The sequence below is a fragment of the Adiantum capillus-veneris genome, chromosome 4 (genome assembly GCF_014529385.1).
Source record: "Adiantum capillus-veneris isolate H3 chromosome 4, ASM1452938v2, whole genome shotgun sequence".
In the NCBI taxonomy this organism is placed as follows: Eukaryota; Viridiplantae; Streptophyta; class Polypodiopsida; order Polypodiales; family Pteridaceae; genus Adiantum; species Adiantum capillus-veneris.
Window position 1 is genome coordinate 23,373,915 of NC_140934.1, and position 20,920 is coordinate 23,394,834.

Below are 20,920 nucleotides of genomic sequence, written 5' to 3' on the forward strand. Positions count from 1 at the left end.
GGCATTGTGATTTGAGGAATAAAGTCACGTAAGACCTTATTCATCCCATTCATCATATGTGCAACCGAGTTGGTTGCTCCCTGTGGCAAGGTACACATCCTTACCAAACCCAAAGGTGTCCTCATGGTTGTCAAGTCTCTGCTTTCGATTGCAAGCTGAAATTGATCATACCCTGAGTAGAGATCCCCCATTGAGTAGATTGCCCTCCCTGCAAACGCCTCTGCAAATTCATCCACAATTGGACCTGTTCCTACATTTCTAATTGTAACCTTGTTCACTGGTTGCATATCTTGGATGAAGCGTAGAGAACCATTCTTCTTTGGAACTGTGAACCACCTGTTTGAGTATGGAGCACAAGAAGGCTCCAAGATTCCCATTTTGATTTTCTCATTCAGTAGCTCTACTAACTTTGGCAAATGAGCCTTTGGAACCGGAATAGGCCGCAGATTCCAAGGCACATGAGGTATTGTGAAAATTACCATAGGAGCTACAATATAAGGATCAACACATCCTATCTCATGTGGCTCAAATGCAAAAGCCTTACCATGCTTTGAAAGCATTTCTTTGAAGCACTTTGTCTCCTCCTGTGTTAGAAACTCCTCGCAACCAATCTGCAACTCTTGAAAAGACTCCTTTGTGAAGGTATGCCCGATCTTTTTAGGATTCCGCAAACTTGGTTGTAAAGAAGCCTGTTCAATCTTTTCCCTGTTGTTGGGTGGTAAGGGTGAAGCTACTGATTTCACCTTCTTTGCTACACTCTTGTATTTAGTTTCAACATGGACTTCTGGGCCTACTGTTTGGCTTCTTTAAAGGCTTCTATTACTTCATACATTTCCATAGAGCAAACTTCCACAACTTCATTTTCAAGATGCAAACTAGACCTCATTATAGCATCAAGCTCACCCATAGTATCTACAAAAGAAACTTGTTCACACAAACCCAAAACATTTTCAGTAGGCTCTAGCAACCCACTCTTTTTCATACACATTTGTACATTATGCACATATTGCTTATCACATCTCTTCAAATCTTCAAGTTTTGTAAAACATACTGACCCATTCTTTGTTACCAAGGAGCTCTTTGAAAATGCTTCACCTATTTTTGGATCAGGCGAGACCCTTTTTCTTTCTGTACCACTGCAATCCCGCTTTACAATGGTACTTGGCCAAAACCCATCATTTCTCTATGATCATGAAACTCTTTGCTCACCTTTGGTAGAGGATGTTCTCTGAGGTTGTCACGATTTCTTTCATGGTTTACACAAACTGTGAGAAATTGGACAGCACGTTTACCATCTTTGCTACGTATCCTAGCATATGCTGAACCATCGTCCATTACCTTTGTTTCCATTCGAACTCCCACAATGTAGGGCTGTCCAAGGATGAGATGATATGAAGATGTATCCTGTACAAAGAAGTTTTGGTCAATCTTTACATCACCTATTGTCACCTTCACACCTGGACATGCTGCATACAATTCACCGGATGAATTGTTTGCCACTTTTACCATCCAACCATGATCTGTGTCCATTGGCCATTTGCACTTGTTGTAGAGACTCTTTGACATTATGTTTATTTCTGAACCATGGTCAATCAAGGCAAAAAATGGCTCTTCAAGATCACCTACCTTGACCAAAGTTTCTGTAGTAGCCCTTGCCCAATGACTTCGTGAATAGTAACTCCTAGGAATATCTTCAACTTCTTAATCATCATTTGAGAAATGCACTTGCTTCACTCTCCCACTAGATTGGTAGCATCCTACCACAGCTCCATCATTCTCCTTATTTTGCAGTTGCATCCCTTGTGTCTTTGAGGTTTCCCCTTCAACCTGTGGACGAGAAACTTCAGCAAGGGTTTGCCTCTTTCTCTTGATGATGTCAATGATCTCCTCATGGAATTCACGCTTTGCAATGCCAAGAACTTCTCCCAAAGTAAACTCAATCTTGCTATTCAAGATCCTTTCCTCCAAGACTTTCTTTAAATCTGTAGCAACCTCAATATCAGATTGTAGTTTATAAGTTGGGCCTTTTGTCTTACCTTTCGTTGGCTCTTTCTTCTTTCCTGTTGTAGACTCCTCCATGAGTACTTCAGGTGGAGATGCTCCTTGTGTTGAGGGTGTTTGAGAAGGCATTGAGTCGCTTCTTCCCCCACTTCTAGAAGCTCTTTTTGATGGTCCTTCATCAGCATTCTCACGTCTGCGCTTCTCTTCTACAATTGCCTCATTTTGTTCGCATTTTGTAATGTAGGCATGCACTGACAATGAGTCCACTGGATCATTCCATCCCGTTTCTAGACGTATGCAATCACCTGCTTCATGTAGAATCTCTTTTGTAAGCTTTCCCTTTTTAGCTAATTGCATGACATTTGGCCAAATTTGACCATGATGGTCACTCACCTCTTCATCACAAAAATGTTCAATTTTTACTCCATAAGTAGCTGCCTCAACTGAAGAGGTGGCATGCTTGGTTGCCATATCTTCAACTAAGGTTTGCATTCCCCCTTCCCAAAGTTAGTTCTCAAGGGTAGACCTGTCTCTCTTAAGTGGATTTTACCATCCTTAAAAAAGACAACATCTTTTGACAAAGCATCACTAAAATCATCACAATCCCTTCTTACATGGTTTGTACTATCACACCAAATACATCTATTAACAAACCCTTCTTTGGGCTGTTGTCTTTGCCTAGGAAGTGGCCCTGATGGTTGGCCTTTTTCTTCAAGCTTTGCAAACTTCACCTTCAAGTCACGCATTCCCTTCACAAGCTCATCTAGCATGGACTCATCAAACTTAGGAGCGATAAAAGTAGGCTTTACCATTTTGTCAGAAGTTGAGGTGGAAGGACTTGTAGTGTTTACTACCATCTTGTCCCTTCTTCTTTGTCGTTTGGCAAGCAGTGAGACAGCACCTTCAACCTCATTCCAGTCGGTCTTTAGTCCTTGCTCAGCATCTTTATCTTCAAGAAGAAGCTCCAAATTTTCTTGAAACTCTCTACCTACAGCTTGTAAGAAAAGATCTGTCTTCTCTGCATCTGGTGTGGCCCTTTCTGTCCTAGTGAGTTGTGCATAGCGCCGCTCAAATTCCCTAAGTAGCTCTGTTATTGATAGTCCTTGCTTTGGCTTGACTACCCATTCTAAGAATGTCCTTTTGGTCACTCTCTCCAAGTCCTCCATGAAATATTCCTCCTTTAAAGCTACTTTGAGTTCTTCCCAATTTCTCCCATGCCCATCTTTAATTGCTCTAACATGCTCCCTAATTTCTGGAGCAACAACTAGCTCAAAGCTTTGAATCATCTCACCTTCTGACACGCGATGCAGCTCCATCTCCTTCACATACTCGCGTAAGTACTTGGTTACATCTTTGCCATTGAACTGATCCATTCTGTTGACGACCGCTTGTATGGCCTTTGTTGCTGAAATCTCCCTTCTTTCAGTAGCATGTTGTTGTTGCATGAACATTGCAAATTCTCGAAACATTTGCATTGTTGCTGGGTCAAAATGCATACCCTGTTGCTCAACATGATCACCCATGGTTACCCACAAACTCTCACCCTAGCAGTTTCGCGTCGGGTTCACCAAAAATATGTCGAGAAATTTGCGGTCTTGCCAGGAAAGCACCGGGCTTATGGCTGTGAGAGTTTGTGAGAGAACTCAACAAAAACTATATGAAGGAGTTAAACCATGGATGCCATGAAGACTAGGGTTTGAAAAGAAGTGCAATCAAAGAAGACTCACTCTTTCTCTCTTGCACTCACACACACACAAAGAAAGAACGCAAAAGAGAATGTCAAAACAATACGAAGATGAAAACATCAAGGCTATGGTCATATCGTATCATGGGTAATATGAAAGGGTTAATGGATGAGTTAATGGCATTCAATCTTGGCTGACCAAATAGGCTACGAATTGTTCTTTGGAATTGTAGTTTTGTGCTTACCATAATATATATATTTTGCCTAGTGATTGGGATTAATTGTGTGTACAAAGCCTCTTGGTTCATAGCAAGATAACTACGCTTACATCAAAAGAAAAATTATAGTCTATGAGAGGTAGTATGATGGGATCCGGTGATAGAAGTATTTCATTGAGCCTTTCAGGGCCGAAGAGAAACACTATACGTTGTTGAAAGTGTATTTTACGGCTAATCCATACGTTAATTCTAATAGATCGTACAGAGTGAAAGCGATAGAAATGATCATCATGTGGGTTATTCATCTAGGATAGTATGTGAGAAATGTAGATACGAGAGAAGTGAAGAGATGAGAAGTTTCCCTCCCAAGCCCTATTCTTGCCCGTAGGCAATAAGGATACTGCGGGGAGAGATGTACTTGTAGCAAAGAGAACCTAGAGAGGATGAATTACTAAGAATGAGAGAGATAGGTTTGGTTAAGGAGATGAGATTAGATACATATATATATGTTGGATTAGAGATGAAAATGAAAACAACAAGAAATCAAGAAAACATCAATGTAGAACACATCTTACTTGAAACCCTTCGGCACCATTATTGATGGGAGAGAGAAGAAGAGGGGAGAATTCAACGTTGATTGATACGCCAAGTACAACACCTTCTTTGATTAGAGTTGATCCTCCAAGGATGGCGTACAAGAATGGCTAGTTTTCCTCTAGGAGAAAGTGTAGGCTTGGGCTTATGTTAATGGGGCTAAGTACAATTAGGCATTACTACTCACTCCCTCAAGAATTTCTCTCATCAATGGCTTGAATGCTTGAGTTCCTTCCAAGTAAGAAGAGATCCCCTTTTATAGGTGAAGGGAACCCACAAGGGTTTACACAAGAAGAGAGGAGCCAGTGTGAACAGGAATTGGAAAAGTTGGAAATGAGCTGTCCCTGCATGATGTGGGCAGATTGGGGTCCAGTATTTTGATCATATCTCCTCAACCGTAGCTCCAAATAAAAAAGTAAAAATATGGGCAGAAACTTCAGCTCATTAGCTACGATTTTCATTTCAAAATCATTCTCCAATTCGGATTGGAACCTTGTGTAAAAAATTCATCAAAATAGGGTCCATTTATGGCAGCAAAAGTCTTCATGTGGTCTCCTTAGCCTTGACTTTCATTTAATTCCAAAGGACACCTCATGCCATATGAAAGCATGACATTGCTCCTTGACAAAGTTTTGTAATCATGCTTGCAATAATGCATTAAAATAAGTGTATCTTTGAAATCATGCCACCTAGTGTCCCACTAGGATTTGATTCTCTCCTAGTAGCTATTTAAAAAGAAATATAAGAAAAGTATAAAAAATACATAGAATATATATATATTGGAGTTTACCCTAGATATAGGATCTAGCTAGGGTGTGAGATGATAATGAAATAGTAGAAATAAAGAATCAATGCTTTTTGCCCCAAGTTAAAGAGGCGGAGCTATTGACACTTTTCCCATAGTATTTTTTTGATGGTAAAGTAAGAATACATTACCCTTGAGATAAATAATAAGATGAGATAGAAAGATTATTTTTATACTTACATATGCATATGTACATTATAGGAAATATAATTATGTATCTAAAAAAAATACAAGATAGATTTTGTAGCATGCGTTCCCACTATGTACGTGTCACAGCACGACAACGTACCCATTGTTGAGGAGTTTCCACCACCCCTCGAGTTCCCTTGGTTGTCCACTTGAGCTTCCTCTCTTCGAGTTGGAGCAGGGTTCGCGACCATCAACTCGTACCCCAATGCACCTTGCTCGATTATCTTTTTTATTTTCTTGCTTTTGGCTCGTGCAATGGCTACAACCCCGTTATAATTTTCCGGGCTTTCAAAATCCAGTTTTTCTCAAATCTTAGGATGCAAGCATGCCATGAACTTCTCCAACTTGAAGTATTCACCGCCACCTGCCAACTTCATGGAGACTTCAAAATCCCTCCAATGCTCTTCAAAGCGGGCAAGAAAAACTCCAAATTCTTCGTTCACATCCTGCTTCAAATTCTTTAGTTTTGCATCTAAATCAACTGGAGATACCTCTTTATGAAAGTCCTACAAAAATTGAGTCTGCAATGCTAGCCACATAAATCTTGGTTTGCCCTCCAATGCTGCATAGAACCAAGCCTTTGCCCTTCCTTGCATTAGCATTGGAACCATCTGCATCTTGTTATCCTTCGTATGTATATGCAATGCCAACATATATAACTCAAAGTCGGCCATCCACTCCTCCAGATCTTCTTCTCCAGTGAAAATTGGACCATAACCTCTTGTTGCCATCTTTCCTTGATGAAAAAAGTGTCCTTGATCAAATCCAAAGAGCAATCAGATGCTCCTCAATGGGAGCATTCAAAGATGGATGGGGGGAAAGGGGAATAGGCCCGACACAAAACTGCAAGACTCACCTTTGAAACTCAACAATTCCCCCACAAATCTTTCTCACAACTTTGCACACACAACCTTTGCACTAACATAGCTTTTTGTCAACTCCCACACAACACAAACCACTCTCTCTTTCTCTCCCACTCACACCACAGGTCCGGAGAGGCACACACTTCTCAAATCGACACCGCACAGTAGGGACATAGCAAAGATGAGAAGGGGGAGATAGGGAAAGAGATGACACCGAATTCGGCTATGGATTTCTTCAATTAACGATAAAGAAAATGACTACAACTCCCAAAATTCCCTGTTACCACGATGTTTAGTCATCCTCAATACGACTAGCAACAAGGGGCTTAGAAAATCATTGATGCCCCCTCGGCATGGTTTCCTTCTTGAGAAAGCAAACAAAAGGTTCTTCGTCGGTTTGAAAAGCCCTCTCGCAAATTCCTCTGCACGACCGTCAGAGGCCTCCTTCGCAAACCCTTTGCCCAAAAAAATATTTTCCTTCAGTGCTCAAGGAGCTCTTCCTCTTATTCTTCCTCCTCCTTTCTTCTCCAAAAATGCTCCTCCTTCATGCAAAACGTTGACCCTGCTTTTTGGCATGTGGGAGTCCCCTTTCATTCATTCCCCTCGTTTATTTTTATACCATCCTTTTCTTGCATGGATGCTTCCCCTCATGGGCTTGCCTTGAGCCCCACACCTTGTGAGAACCCCCTCCTTCAAGCGGGGCACAGACGGCGTCATCGGTGCACCCCCGACCTTGCTAGAGTTTTGGCCCGGTTGGGCGGGTGAACAAACCCCTACCACATCATCATCTGCATCGTGGAAAGCGCCACCCGAGGGCTGCCGGTGGACGTCGAACGAGCCACCCCACACAACGCCACAAGCTAGACCTCATAGAAACACGCCAAACGGCTCTCCATTCCAACTCGATACCCCCAATGGGGGCATGTTGCAGCATATATACCCCGCAAAGTGGTGGCATGCTTGTGCATATGGGACCATGGCAGTGCCACGTGGCTGCACCATGGGACCCCCCCTCCTTAGTCTTCCAATGCTTCCACACCTTTGATGAACAAATAAGACCCATTTTGGCTTCCCAAAACACTACCTGCCAACTACCCTCTACTGATCGAATTCCGAGCCGAAAAACCCGATTGCAAGCTCAATATGTCGCTTCTAAAGTGCCCGGTCCTTTCCGCACTTTGAGATTCTCCAAGACCCCAAACCAAGGCTGCAAAAACCAAGAAAATCATCTATGGCCAACTCCGAGCAAATGTACCCGATCTTCCAACTGCTATATTTTTTTGCTCTGGACTCCGTTTGACAAGCAGTCAACTCTTGTAGCCTTCCCTTGCCGCATAGAACATATACAATCCCTAGCTGAGCCCCACAAAACAACAGATGGCATATTTCCCCTACGGTCAAGTGGGCATCAACCTAGCCCCCAATAATACTTCATCTGGCAATAACCTGGTATCCTTAGCTTCGATGGACGATCTGAAAAGACTGACATGCTCCATAAATCAAGCGTTACACACCCATGGCTCTAAATTGGCTTGGGCCACCTGGCATCACTTGGCCCATCCATCACAAATTTGCAACCAACTCCAACTTCAAAGCCCCGCATCTTGCAGCCTAAAGCTTCGTTTGACGAGCCATTTGGACCTTCTCCTTTAGAACTTCAAGCTCTACACATCTGGCCCCAAAAAATTGCACTTTGATCAACCTTCATCCGCCACCCTATCAGGCCTTATCTGGATCCCTTTTGGTCTAAAAAACCACACAAAGCATACATCTCCGCTGCCACTTGCTTGCATAAGCTCCTTCCATCTACAGGCATACACATCACTGCTTGTGCCCTCTTCTAGGATCAACACACTTTGGCTGCACCAACACACATAAGTAGAGAAGAGAAGGGGGAAGGGGGAATGATGCTAAGAGACAGCAATGAATGGCCTTCTTGCATATACAACAACTTGTACAACCAACACCTCACTGACACCACCCTCAGCCACCTGACAAAGGCTCAAAAGCCTTGGCAAAAAAGCATCATGTCCAAAAAGCATAATGGCAAAAAGCTACCTTGGCAAAAGCCCGAAAAAATTTATGTTCACATTCTTTTATAGGGGGAACTAAACCCAAAAAAAGAAAAAAAATGAGAGCTACTTTAGCTCGTGCACTTCTACTTGAGACCCTTCTAGAATTCTCTTTGCATTGCATACATTTAGCTCACTTCCTTTTTGGTATTGCATGGTTCACACCTCTTGTCCTACCCTTTGTCCACTCGCTCATCCCTTGCACTTGCCCTCTTGGGCCTTTGAACTCGGGCTCACTTACTCTCTCTCTCACTTCACTGTCCTTGAACATTCTTGAACTGACTTATCTCTCTTTGGCTAACTTCATGTTGCCACGGGACCCCTCCCCTATGCACTAGCAATATCGCTAGTGGGGGGGGTTGCCTTCAAAAAATTGGGGGGAGTCCTTTTGAGGCACGGGAATTGGCCCCAGTTGGGTTGCCACATAACCTCATGCCACCAACGGTCATCTACCAAAACCACCAGATGACACCACGTGCAGTCTCAACACCTTCCAAAACTGCCATGGTGCACCACCGGCACTACCCACATAGTGTACAAAGGGCGTGTGCCGTAGCCAACATGAGAGCTTCCTCTCTCTCTCTCTCTCTTGCTTCGATCTCCCATTGTGGGTCATGCTGTTGCCCTTAGACTCTTGAGTCCGAGCCCGGTCCATGCATGTGGGACAAACTGCCTGCCACATGGCGGTTGCAGGGCCTTCAAGCTTCCAAGCCTTCAAAAAATCCCAAAATACCTTTATAAAGCTACCCAGAGAATCCAACTCTTGCCCTGCTTGTCCTACCTGCCCACTATCACCAAGTGATCCGATTGCAGAGCCAAAAAACCCGACCACGAGCTCATAGTTTTGGCTTCGTTCTAGGAAACCCTTGCCGCCTCTTGACTCTTCCAGTCCCACCTAATAAGGTTGCCAAAACACGAGAAAATCATTTGTAAGCAATTTTGAGCAAATGCACCCAACTTTTAGACTGCTTTAACTTTCTAATCCGGGCTCCATTTCAACTCTTGCTAGCTCCATGCACTGCATAGCACTCTCTCGAACTCTGTCGCAGCCCAAAAAACACCAGATGGCATGACTCCCCATGTGGTCAGGTGGGCACCAACCTAGCCCCCGACAAAATTTCAACTGGCCATATCTTGCAATCAATAGCTCTGATCTACGATGTGAAAAGACGGATATGCTCCATAAATTGAGCACTACACCTCTATACCCTAACATCCACTTGGGCCACCTATCCCCAACTGCCCTATCCAGCAAGAATCTATAACACACTATACCTTCAAACTCAAATAACTTGGGCTCTGTAGCTTGGTTTGATGAGCCTTCTGGACCTGCTTCTTCAGCAACTCAAGCTCTACATTCTTGGACCCAAAGACTGCACCTTGTGTGGACGCATGTCTAACCTCACTATCCTATCTTATTGCAGTATTAGCGAGAACCACGATTAAATTGTCAATCCATGGGATGAAGCTGACTCGACTAGTGCATAGAGGATACAAGTGGTTGTCAATCTCTTGGAAAACAACTAACAACTTGCATCTAACTCATGCTACACTCAAGTGACCAAAATCACTAAAAGCCAATCGCTCATCGGCAAACAAATCACATTTGTCATCATCAAATGACATCCAAACGTAACGAAACTTCTAGGACATGTTTATAAGACCTAGCACACATGCTTATGGTCTCAAATCCCACTTTAGGTCAAGTGCCATAATCGCGATTATTAACGACAGTGGATTTTTGACCTAGTCATTTTCGACCCAGAATACATCTAAATGTTTACCAATGATGCCCCAATACCCCGCCTATGCTTAGTTTTTTATTTGAAAGTGTAAATTCCTAGTTATGATGAAATCAGGCCGCGGGTCAGCGACGCCAAAAGTTACAAAATATTGTGATGTGCTTACGTCAATGTGTATTGCAATGTAACAAACACAATTGCAATGTGACACAACCAGGGAGGGAGTAGGAAGCACGGGAAGGAGAGAAGTGAGAGCCATTAGCTCACGTTGTGTATTTCATTATCCAAAACTTAATAAATAACTTACAAAAATTTGCTTTTATACCTTAGCCAAGGTTTTTGGTGGTCAAAACTAATAATCTGGGAGTTCTACCAAAGATGGGTAATGATAGGTTGATATAATCTAGAATCTTGTAGCCCTGGCTCATCAATTACAAGGTTTATCCAAAAAATAGGAGTTATAATATTCTTGATTTATCAAAATAATAAGTGTTTTTACAAGGAGAACTCCAAAAAATGGTATCCGTGGTATCTGTGTTAGGTTGCTTCTAACTTTCCTCCCCTCCTCGCCTATGTCATCCCTTGACACAGCTTTATGGACTGAAGTAGTCTTCGGGTGGGTGGCTAGAGAGGCGATCTTTAAGTGCTGTTAGAGCCTTTTGATATTTGATTTTCCGTTCCTTATCTGGCACTTGCAAGAACTGCATAGTTACTCTGTTTTTCAGCTCCACTGATGAGTAGCCTACAAAACTCAAGGTCAGGTTGCTGATCACTGGTGCAAGTATCTTCGTTCGCCAAGTGAATAATTCCGTGTAGAACGCTTCCTCGAACGCCAGCATATTGTGAGAAGGTAGAAACATGCAGCTCTCGTAGAAGCCAGAGGACTTCTTCAGAAGGTTGGCCAATGAGATAATAGCACAACCCTTTGTTACTCTTGAGGAATGACATCCAAGGGGCGCTTGCTTGCTCTGGCTCATTGAACACTTCGATGAAGGTGATCAACATTCGGTAGATTTGATATAACATAGTGCATGACAAATATGGTAGACTTTTAAAGAATGACATGGCTGAAACTACCACTTGTGTAGTTCTTAAAAAGAATAGCAATAGGTCTCATAAGGCTGCTATTGGCTCTTGCATCAGCCTGCTACACCTGATTTGCTATTCTTCATCTACCTCTTTTCTTGCCTGGGAGGAGGTTAATCTACTAATCAAGAAATATTGCCTTAACGGGTTTACTAGAAACACTATTGTATAGGCTCTCACCCAACATAATTGGCCTAGGTTACACTTTAATCAAGAGAATCTCATTTCTCTGATTAGGTAGTAGGCCCATACACAATGGGCCTACTACCAACCCATTATGTATGGCACCTGGGTTAGGGCGGGCACACACACACACACACACACACACACACACACACACACACAGTGGTACTATAGTATTCTCGTTGTTTTCAAAACAAAACACCCCTCTCTTCTCCCCCCCCCCCCCCCCCCCCCACCTTGTTCTAGCCCGGAAACAGCTGGGGTACATTAGGATTACCACTTAAAATACCACTACTTTTTAACAAGACCATGGGGCATAGCCCTTGTTATTAAAAACTAAGGATTTTTTAAAAAGATCTCCTTCTATGGCGTGGCCGAGCGTGACTGCATTCTACGTCTTCATTACACCGTGATGGCAGCCTCTCCATATTTGCTGTGGATCTCCCCACTCATGGGTATCTCCGTGCCGAATAGAACTACCACACAAACACACATTCTCCAGGAAGGCGGCCCGGCTCACTTATGGCTCCCGCTCAGAGGACTAGCAGTCCCTCCTCCTTCCACTATTTAAACATGTGAGGGTGCCTCTCTGCTCCTCACTTAGCCAGGGTTGTTCTGTCGTGTTTTTTTACTGCTTGCTTCACAAAGGGAGCTATGAGGCTCACCACTTAGGTTTTTTTCTACCCTTTCTTACTTCGCTACTGGTTGTGTTGAAATTTTTGCTGTAAGTTCTACATTGAGCATTCATCTGTTGGTTGGCACAATAAGGTAAGCATTAAACGAATGTTGGACACATGGCTTGGTGGTGGTTTTATACCTTGCCTTAGGCATCTACTGCTTGTGATCATGTGGTATAAGAACTGGTTTTTGTTACGGTTGTCGTTAGCTGTTTTACTATCAAGCTGTGCGCACCAGGAGTTAGCTGTTTTACTATCAAGCTGTGCGCACCAGGAGTCAAAACCGCTCCTATGATTGATATGTGGTCTTGGTATTACCATGGTACCTTGGAATTTCTTATCTTCTGCAAGTTTTTTTCTGTTTGCAGACTGTGTCGGTTCATACCATCTGACTCGTTTTTGTAAAAATAAAATGGGGTTGATCTTGGCAGTATTAACAACGGAAGCATCGGGGAGTATTGGATATTGGATATCTGAGTTGAAAATATGGTTTTTTAAGGCTACTGTAGCCGGGTGCTTTTTTAAGGGTTGCTCCCGTTTGACTTAGCAAGGCAATACTCTGTCAAGAGTAACCGGACATACCATTGATGCTCATCAAAATACTTTGAGATTTGCTTAGTACCATCGCTTTTTTCATTGGTTATTGATCATTGAAGCCTGATTAGGCCCTACGTATTGGTTGCATATGGGAACATAAAAAAGGGGGGTGGGGTTCTCCGACTTTGGCAAGTTGTCCTTCACTGGATGAAACACCCACTTATGATTTGGGAAGTTCTTTTACTATCTATATACTGAAAGGGGATCTCTTTCTACAAACATTGTACTTAAATGATTCTAATACTGAATTGTTTTTGTACTTATCTGTTCTTTGTTCCATTGCCAGCTGTCCTTTGAATGTAAAAGTTCAATTATGTCTTATTATCTAAGATTAAAATAGCTACACACACACACACACACACACACACAAACACACACACACCATATTTAAAGAAAAAGGGATGTTACGCTCTCTGTTTACCGACTCGACTGTCATGAGGTCTCTCTCTCTCTCTCTCTCTCTCTCTCTCTCTCTCTCTCTCTCTCTCTCTCTCTCTCTCTCTCTCTCTCTCTCTCTCTCTCTCTACAGTCCCATCTCCTCGCCCATTCCCCTCCTTGATTCTCACTGACCCCTCTCCACCCCAAATTCTCCCCCGCCTCAATCAGCATCCATTGGCAGCTTTCAGGTGTTTGACTTTAGTATTTTTATTTTCATTTTATTTTTTCTTTCATTTGATTTCATTTTCCTCTCTCTCTCTCTCTCTCTCTCTCTCTCTCTCTCTCTCTCTCTCTCTCTCTCTCTCTCTCTCTAGGTGGTCCCATCTCCTCGCCCATTCCCCTCCTTGATTCACACTGACCTCACTCCACGCCAAATTCTCCCCCGCCTCAATCAACACGCACTAGCATCTTTGAGGTGTTTTGACATTAGTATTTTTATTTTCATTTCATTTTTCCTTTCATTTGATTTCATTTTCATTTCATTGATTTTGCATTTATTTATTTATTTACTTTAAAAAATATTTTGTTTAAAAAAGAAACCAAAAAGTCATTTAAAAAAAACAATAAAAAATCATATAAAAAGGAAAAAACTTAAAAACAAAACAAAAAATTTCAAAAAAGTGAGTTTAAAAATCCCAAAAAAGAGAAATTGAAAAAAACATCAAAATTTTCATAAAATTGACCAATAAAAAAGAAAAAAAATGAAAAAGAGAAAATTTAAATAAAAGATAGAAAATCACAAAAAACTCTAAATAATTAAATGGAGAAAATTTTTAAAAATTCACAAAAAACCTTGTACAAACCAAAAACAAAATTGCGTTTGTTTTTCTCATTTTCTCTTTTAAGTATTAATTAACTTTTTTTTAGTTTTTATTTTATTCATTTTCTTTTTTATTTTGCATTTGTTTTTTTGTATTTCTTGTGCATATTTTTCTTATTTAAAAAAAACCAAAATTTCAAAAACTCAAAAAACTTTTTTTTTTTACATTTCTCTTCCTTGATTCTTCTCCTTGCTTACACATGCGTCCCATACCCCGTACACGTCTCCTTCACACGCAGTTAGTCACGAGTAGACACGTTTGGAGTAAATACGCCCGGAGAGACCGATTTTATCAGATTTTGCTTGATAATGCCATAGTTGGCCAAATGTGAGCTCGATTGCACGCATAGACCCTCTTTTTATATAGATTTAGATTTGGGTCTACATTTTACTAGTTTGCAAGCTTTAGAGCCCGTCCACGCGCATTATTTTATTTTGGCTTGATTTGATTGTAGATTCCACAATTGACCACATTTGACTCCCATTTGCTATAGAGATTTGTTTGTGGTCTTGATATTGACCAAATTATGCTAGTTAAATCCCAATCACACACCATGAGATCTTGACATAGCTTGATTTTAGCCACTGGTCACATGTGTGCACACGATTGGTGATCTGTGATTGATTTTTGATCGAGACTAAGAGACGACTTCTAGAGCTCTTTCACACGCAGTGACCCCAACTTAGCATTTGGCTAGCCTTTGATTGCCAACTCATACATCCTAGCTAATGCACTTGCATATAGACCTCCTTGACACCAGATTTGACCTGGATTGATAGATTTTGGCTATCATGGAGCCTGAGACCCTATATGATAGGCTGTTGTGGATTCATGGTGAGTTAGACGGATTGCCTATATACACACATGTTGACACCCAACAGAGGTACATCCACATTCAATCCACAGACTATCCGACACATAGTTTCTAGATGCTTAGAACCCGAGCACACCCCACCATGCCAGATACGTTCTTGATGGTTTTGGTACATCTTATAGACGCATGATGGAGGAGATTCCAGAGCATGTCACGTTAGCCCTTCGTGAGGACCGTCCAAACACTTTTGAGCTAGCATACACAATATCTTTGGACATATTTCAGAGTGGATCGTTGTATGTGAATGAGGATCAGAGGATGTACATGAGGAAGAAAGTCATATTTGGAAAGTACCCTCTCTATGACACAGTGAGTGCTACCCCTCCAGGTTCCTTGTAGGGTACCTATAGGAGCGTTTATGACAAGGTTGCCTATACATTCTTGTGTGGACTACGCTATTCACTTCTTGAAGTAGTGTTGTTAAGCCTATAGTAGACCCAATGACCATTCTCTGTACACAGCCAACATGACTTAGATCACCTCTAGGATTCACAGCATCCAAACCATTGTTGACTGAGTCAATGGAGCTGCTAAAGACCGAAGATGTACGGATGCACATCGACGATGAATACAAAGAAGCAGTAAATATTGGAGTTACACATTTTCCACATTTTTCTAATGGTCGTGTATTGTAAATTCCCAATTTATTTCAAGCCATTGTAATATTTTAATGTGTTACGGGCTCAATGGGAGTTCCAAGGTGTAAAGAACAAGTCATTTATTGTGCTTAGGTTGCAGATTCAGTAAGTGGTGGAGCCCTAAAGGACTTGGGTGCCCAGGCATTGCATATATTTACCTAGGTATATAAGGCAATGTGTAAAAGAAATTAGGGGTCTCAAGCTCATTTGTTGAGAGCACTCTTTGGTGAGAGCTCTTGAGGTGTGTGGTTATGGAGTCTTTGAGCTTCTCCTTGCTCATGTGATTTGATTAACACTAATTAATGCTTAATTCTCTTTCACTATGCCTCTCTCATGCTTCTTGTGATTGCTAATGATGCTTTGATTAGCTAGATCATAACTAATTAGTGGTTAATCCCTCTCTAATCTTGTGTGATTGCCCTCTTTTGCTTGTGTGTGCATGTAGGTTTGATTGGAGTGTGGTGCTCGATAGATCTATGTGTGTGTGCTTGCAATTAGTGTGTTGCATGATAGGATTAGTGTTATGTGCGTGTTGCAATCGTTAGTGTGTGTGATTGGGTTGATTGGAGGTGAATTGAAGTGGATGTGGAGATGGCCAACTATTGTGGCTTAGCTCCTCTATAGGCCAAGAAGCTCACCTCGTAAAGTCACCATTCGTGTTGCCATGATTAGCTCACTAATTGTGTGAGTGTTTCCATGCCCTAGCCGGGTAGTTCATCCCTCTGGATTGATAATTTTGTTGGTCATTGGAGCTATGCAACGATGGGACCCCCAAAATTTGGCGCCGTTGCCTTGGACGATGGCCTACGCTAGTGTAATTGTGGCATAATCCGATGTGTTTTCTCACTAATTTCACTTCTGTGTTTATGGTTTTGTGGATTTTGGATGTGTGTGCATGAAGCAATATGTTCATTATTCCCTAATTTGTCATCGTATCTTGCCAATTGTGTGTTTACGCATTCTAATTTCACACTAACCCCTTGCTAATTTCACTAGTTTTTGCTCAATTACACACTAATTTGCTACCAAGGATTGGAGCTTTCAACCATTCAATCTATCTTCATTTGGAAGGTAAACAAGATGGTATTCTCAACCTCCCTAGAATCTAAAGATGTATAGAAGTGTGTAGAGACTCCACAATGATGTAATGTAATGTCAATGCCATGTTGTTGCAATGCAATGTTGATGCTATGTTGCTTTGAAAATTTTTGGATTGTTCGTTTTCATGCCATCGTGATGCCGAAATTTTCCAGATTTGGTGGCGTATGGAATTGACAAGTTCAATTGCTAATTGGTGAATGTGTGTTGCTAATTTTGTGCCTAAATTATCTAATTGCATATTTGAATGGTCAATTGCAAGTGTGTGTGCATTCTAATTGAGTGTGTATGCCTAATTTTAGGTGTGTGTGCACTATTCTGCCCTTGATTGTGCACCTAAAAATCAATGTGTGCTTAATGATTTTTCAATTGTGATGATTGATTTGTGTTGTGGTCATGCCCAACTAGAGATTTGTGGAATCGCATTGCACTTTCGACAAGATTTACCCTTTTGTGTGCACACCTAAAGATTGGTAAAAACTGCCAATTATTAATGTGTGTGTGCCTAAAAAGTGCTTAATGTGCATGATTAATTCAATTTTTGATTGCATATTTGATGTGTGTAATGGTTAATTGTTGCGTTTTTGAGCTCAAAATAGGGATTTACACACTCCAAACGTGTCAAATTTTGACATAATTTTGCCGCTAATTTTCCCAATTTTAATTGCCTAGGATTTTTTGATGAAATTATTTGGCAATTGAATTGATGTGCTTTTTGGGATTTTGATTTGACTGCACTAATCCCCCATGTGTGGAGAATTTTCAATTTTTTTGGATATTTTCCGGATAAGTTTTGCAAATTTTTGACAAATTTTGCTAATTTTTGTATTAATTCTTTAAAATTGATATCGTGTGATCTTTATGAGTTGTTTTGTGTGTATATTTACGGCTTGATTTTGAGCGCATTTGGGCCTTCATTCGGCAAAGTTTGAGTGTTTTGCTATTTCCGAGGGTCGGGTTGATGATTTTGTCGAATTTGACCTTTTCGATAAAAACTGCTATTTTTGGTGTGCTTATGCGTGTTGAAAGTGTTTGATTGTGATTGTTGATGAGTTTTGAGATTTCTAGAATTTTTCTGGTAATTTTTGGGATTTTCAAATGATTTTTTTTGTTCTCGGGGATTTTCGGCCTAATTTTGACACTTTTGGACGTTCGAAAATAAACATAAAGCGGATTTGGAGCTTCTGTGCGGAAAGACGAAATTTTCTGAACCTTGGCATGCAGTCTGGTACAACGTCGACGTTTGTGGAAGGGGATTTTGATTTCCGCAGGCTCGCGGTGGGAACTATGCCTTGCGGTGCTAAGGTTCAACTTTGTCAAAAATAAAAAAATAAAATTCCCTCCCCTCCCCAAAAGCACTCTTATTAACAATCTCTCACCTCCCCCTCTCACTCTCTCTCTAACTCCCTCTTTCTCTCACGATTATTTGCAATCTATCACCTCCCCCTCTCACTCTCTCTCTCTAACTCCCTCTTTCTCTCACAATTATTTGCAATCTCTCACCTTCCCCTCTCACTCTCTCTCTCCTTCTTTGTCGTGTACCCTCTCTGCCCGAGGTTGACGCTGACAGCAGCCACGTCATCGCCTTCTCTCTCTTTCACTGACCTCTCGCGCTGTCCAGCCCTAGCGTTGACTACACGCCAGCACGTCAGGCCGCCACGTCCACACAATTTTTGCCCTCGTCTCCTCTACTGCCTGGCTTGGCGCAATCCACTGTCCCACACACACTATGACACGTCACTCTCCGGCTGTCACGCTTCATCAAGGCTGCCACATCAGCGGCGTCCCCTCCATCTCTCTCTTCTCTTACTTGCGTGACCCGCCAGGCCCACCTTCACTTCTTTCTCTTCTCTCTTTGTCTCACTCGTCACGTGCTGCAGCCTGCGTGCCAGAAGAACCGCCTTCACTCACGCCGCTATCAACACTGCAGCCACAGGTAAGAGCAGGTAAATTTTTTTAATTTTTTATAAAGACCCAAAATCACATACACAATAACATATACAATAAAAAAGTCACATACACAATAAAAAAAGGCAAAAAACCATTTAAAAAAAATAGAGATTAGAAAATTGCAAAAATAGAAAAACTCATAAAAATTTCACAAAAAATACAAATTCATAAAAAATATAAAAAACTCACAGATAAATCATAAAAAATGTAAAAATTTCATAAAAAATAAAAAATGACACGAATACATCACCATAAATTGTAGAAAATTCTTAAAAGCTCATAAAGAATCCAAAAATTCACAAATAAATCATAAACTTTTTAAAAAAGCTCACAAAAAACTCATAAAAATTCATAAATTGTCCAAAAAAATGGCAATAAATCCCAAAAATCATAAAACCTTCAAAACATTCAGAGAAAAATTAGAAAATTGCCAGAAAAACTCTTTCAAAATCAAAAATTTTCTTTAAAAATTATAAAAAATTGTAAAAATACTAAAAAATTATAAAAATTCAAAATTTCATAAAAAATAAAAAAAATAAAAAGAAAGTTGTCAAAAAAGCCAAAAAGAGGCAAAAAAGTTTAAAAAAAAAGCCGGAAGAGCCGCACACCGAACAAACAACACAAAAGCGAGCAAGTAAAAAAAAGCAAAGTCGGGAAAATCACAAACCACAATGCGACTCTAATCAGCAAAAGGACAGCCAGAAAAGCGAGAAAACGACCAAATCAAAGCCATTTGAGGGGCAGGCAAATTTTAAAAAATTTGCACATCTTAAACGGGCAAGTGCACGTAATTGCACTACAAATTGAGCTCAAGTTGGACGAACAGGGACACAAATCACGGTGGATTGCGGATTAGGCTATTCAAGGCCCATATTTTCATCATTTCAAAGGCCCAAATCAATTTTGAAACTTTCAAGCTAGAGTTAATAAACTCTTGTGTGGCTGAAGAGAAGTCAATTGCAAAAGTGCTTTGGCTAAAGTAGTCTTATCAAACCCGAGCAGGAGAATTATGCTAATCACTACTAGGATCTACCAAGAGACAGTTTTGTAGATTAAGCCAACATGGACTCAAATCGAGCCGAGAATTCAAGTACAGCAGAGCAAGCTAGTAGTAGTGACAACACAGATACAAGTGCAACAGAGCATATTTTACAGCTATATGGCCACAATGGAGATAAATTTTTGTACACAAATTTCAAAAGGCCATAGATACTCGATGAGTAGTAAAAGCAACACAGGAGCCAATATCCTATTGATCAAAGTAAAGCCAGATTTAGAGAACTCCCAGATGTTCATAGATCTCAGTGCAGCCAGGTATTGCAAGCTCAAAGATGAAGTGCATATATAAGTTCAAAAAGTCAACTCAAGTGTTTATCTAGAAATTTGCACGAGCCAGCAAAACATACAGTTGGTGCATATGCAATCAGGGTCATTGTACATGGATTATAGTGGTCAGATCTATAGTCAAGAATCAGAAATGGAAGATCCAACAGATCAACCAATAGAAGCCAATCTAATGGGAGAACCACACCAAAGACGGTACAAAGGTCAAGATGGAGCATTCTACAACTTGATGCTCAGTGTTTTAAAAGAAGATGCCAAAAACTTGGCAAGCACAAAAACAGTAGCTCATCAGGTAGAGCTTGACATGACAGAACCAAATGAAATACCACTAGTCATGGCATACTACTCAGATTGTGGACAAAAAGGTGGACATTTTTCTGAACATTGTCCAAGAAATCCAGACAACAAGGACACATCAACTACCAAGCAAGGTACATAGAAAATTGGAAATGTGAATCTCGATGTAAGTGCATCTAACCTGTCACTTTTAATGCAATCAGATGATTCCGCATTACCGTTAGAAGAACTAGTAAAACCATTGCAAGCTCAAAATTAGCATAAAGATGCACACGCACTTGAAAAGCTTAAAATTGATTCTTTGAACAACAAATTTCTGCATGAATTTGGTCAAGGTGTCCAGATATCACCAAATGTTGAATAGGTTTGCAAATGATTTTGCATCCACTGCCACAAGTATTCAAACATTCACAAGCCTAAGGGACACATCAAGCAGAATGATGTTAGCTTTGTATGGTACCCATAATTTGTATGCACACTATTTAGACCAAAAAGGGAAACTGTACAAAAAGGATCAACCACTGTTTGAATGGCCCACATACCAGCTCATAGAAGTGCGTCCAGTGATAGATCAGAAAGGATGATTCATTTCAGAAGAAAGAATGTATTATAGTCCATCCTCTCTAGAGCTGAAGGATATTACTAGAGTGAACTCAAAAATCTATTCAGAGCCAAACTCTCCTCCACTGGAAATCAAGCTTCGACATTGTAACCAAACGAGCATATACTTTGACCAGAACAGTCATAGA